At 41.7% G+C, this 2,915-nt stretch overlaps 1 protein-coding gene across 3 annotated transcripts in view; it reads left to right on the top strand.

Annotated features, from left to right (window-relative positions):
- MORF4L1 (mortality factor 4 like 1) overlaps window positions 1-2,915 on the top strand; it is a 17,072-nt gene that overhangs the window by 257 nt on the left and 13,900 nt on the right. For all 3 annotated transcript variants that reach the window (XM_023748866.1, XM_006108259.3, XM_023748869.1), the window contains exon 2: window positions 2,514-2,581. The gene's annotated coding sequence lies outside the window, so the exon portion shown is untranslated. The remainder of the gene's footprint in view (window positions 1-2,513; window positions 2,582-2,915) is intronic.

Here is a 2,915-nt window from a genome sequence, read left to right as displayed (position 1 = left end):
CTGAAACTGCTGGTAGGTCTGACCATGTCAGTCCCCTTTCCCGTCGGCGTGAGGAGTTCCCACCTTCTGTGACTGGGTGTTTCCCGCTTGCTTAGGGATCAGATCAATCATTGCCGTCCTGCCCCGTTCATCCAGGAGATGGAAGGCGCATTTGAGGAGAGAAGATGGTTATTGATGGGAGCGATAGCATTTGTAATCAATGACTGACTTGTGAGAAAACACTACCAAGATCAATTTTATTTTTAAATCCTCAACTGAGGATATTTTCCATTGATTTTTTAGGGAGAGTGGAAAGGAGGGGGAGAGAGGAAACATCGATGTGAGAGAGACACCTCGATTGGTTGCCTCCCAGGGCCAGGGATCCAGCCTGCAACCGAGGTCCGTGCCCTGGACCAGAGCGATCCCGGGACCCTTCAGTCCGCAGGCAGGTGGTCTGTCCACTGAGCCAAACCGTCTAGGGTTCAAGGTCAATTTTATTTTTATTTTATTATTTTTTCCCCCCAAGATCAATTTTATATGCAATTGCAGTATGCTAAGTATGCACTGAGCTAGTTAAAGTATGTTAAAGGTAAAAGCTGACATTAACCCTTTGCGGTCCAATGTTATTTTTGGAATTCAAACAGTCTGGTCCAAATTAATTGACGGGATTGAATGTTGAGCTTTTTAATGTTCTTATTGCTCGACGTTGGACCTGCTCCTAGCTCCTGATCTGTCGAGTCAGCCTCGAGGTTGGACCGAAAAGGGTTAAAAATGAGTCCATTTAACTTTTATTTGTTGTTTGAACCCTGAGGGGGCTCCCTTTCCTCCACCTGTGTGTGCTGAGATTATAAAAACTGACTTTACATTTAGCCAAAGGTGAATGGGATAATGCATTCCAAAATCAAAAGTATTTCTAGTATTTTCTTCCTGTTAACTTCTTTAGGACAGATATTAGGATGTGACTATTTTTAACAGTAGTTTTGTTTTATTTTTTAAGAAAATGCACCACAGTATACAAAACAGCAAGCTGTATATGTTTAATACTTTCATTGATTATTTCTGAGAGAGGAAAGGAGAGGGTAAAGAGAAACATTGGTCAGCTGCTGCCTCCTGCACGCCCCCTACTGGGATGGAGCCCACAACCCAGGCCTGTGCCCCAGCCAACTGAGCCACAGCCGTCATGGCAGGGAGCAGTTCACATGTTCGTGTTTCTCTTTGTCAAGAGTTTTAAGTTAGCCGAAACCGGTTTGGCTCAGTGGATAGAGCGTCGGCCTGCGGACTGAAAGGTCCCGGGTTCGATTCTGGTCAAGGGCATGTACCTGGGTTGCAGGCACATCCCCAGTAGGAGATGTGCAGGAGGCGGCTGATCGATGTTTCTCTCTCATCGATGTTTCTAACTCTCTATCTCTCTCCCTTCCTCTCTGTAAAAAATCAATAAAATATATTTAAAAAAAAAAAAGAGTTTTAAGTTAAAAACCAGGCCCCCTGGAGGGCTCAGTGGTTGATGTCAGTCTAGGAACCAGGAGGTCATGGTTTGATTCCCGGTCAGGGCACGTGCCTGCGTTGTGGGCTCCATCCCATCAGTGGTTCTCTCTCATCATGGATGTTTCTCTCCTCTCCCTTCCTCTCTGAAATCAATTAAAAAATGTAAACAATAAATCTAAATGCAGATATTTATCACTTGTCATAGTTGACAACCTCCTGTGTCCATTCTGATTGGTTTGGCTGCTTTTAAGAACAGAAAACGTTTTCACTTTGTCACTTTGCTAGTTGCTGATGTTCTGCACCCAAACATTTTACAGCCTTTTCATAAGCTAGTCAAACTTTCACACATGTTGTCAGTGTTTGTCTTTAGCTGAATTTGTTTTTGAAATTACAGTTTCTGGCTATTTAGACTTTGAGGAAGTAAAAAGTAACCTTCCTTAGCTGTTGTTGGGGAGCTTGTCGAGCCCCTTGCGTTCAGGTTGTTAGGGGGCCCCTTATGCTCATGGTTCTTTGCTTTGTTAGACTGACTCCAGCAACTTGTGACATTTTGGCAATTTCAGAATTCTTAATACTTACACAACTTTAAATAATGTTCTTTAGAGCAGTGGTTCTCAACCTTCCTAATGCCGCAACCCTTAAATACAGTCACCTTATGGTGACCCCCAACCATAAAATAATTCTCGTTGCTACTTCATCACTGTCATGTTGCTACTGTTATGAATCGTCATGTAAATATCTGATATGCAGGATGTATTTTCATTGTTACAAATTGAACATAATTAAAGCATAGTGATTCATCACAAAAACAATACGTAATTATGTATGTGTTTTCCGATGGTCTTAGGCGACCCCTGTGAAAGGGTCGTTCGACCCCCAAAGGGGTCGCGACCCACAGGTTGAGAACCGCTGTTTTAGAGCGGCACATTTTTGGGGGGTTCATTTTGGCCACCTAAGAGTTTAAGTGTAGAAAGAATCTTTGAAAGATTGGCTACTTTGAAATCATCTCTTCTTTAATATATCTGAGTGACATTTTTCCTTTTTTATTTCAGTGTGTAAAGGTTGCCATAAAGGACAAACAAGTGAAATACTTCATACATTACAGTGGTTGGAATAAAAAGTGAGTATTAGATCTTTAAAAGCAATCTTCTATTTATAATTTTCAAAGTAACGTGTATCGTAGACTGGAACAACATGCTTCTTAAGTGTGCAGTTTTAACGTGACATATTTTGCAGCAAGGGTGAGCCATTTGAGTGTGATGGAAATATAATAGAAATTAGGGTGCAGCCCTTTTATTTTACATTTTTTGGAGTAATTCTTGTGTTCTAGTGTCATGTCTGATAATCATTGGTCAACCACCCACCCCTCTTTTGGGGTTTTGGGTCCCGTTTATTTTTAATATTTTATTTTAAATTTTGTTCCCCATCCCGTCTACCCACTCTGCCCTCTTCCA

Source organism: Myotis lucifugus, unplaced genomic scaffold (genome assembly GCF_000147115.1).
Source record: "Myotis lucifugus unplaced genomic scaffold, Myoluc2.0 scaffold_1980, whole genome shotgun sequence".
Classification (NCBI taxonomy): domain Eukaryota; kingdom Metazoa; phylum Chordata; class Mammalia; order Chiroptera; family Vespertilionidae; genus Myotis; species Myotis lucifugus.
The sequence above is the reverse complement of the archived record's forward strand: the minus strand, read 5'-3'. Positions and strand labels throughout refer to the sequence as shown.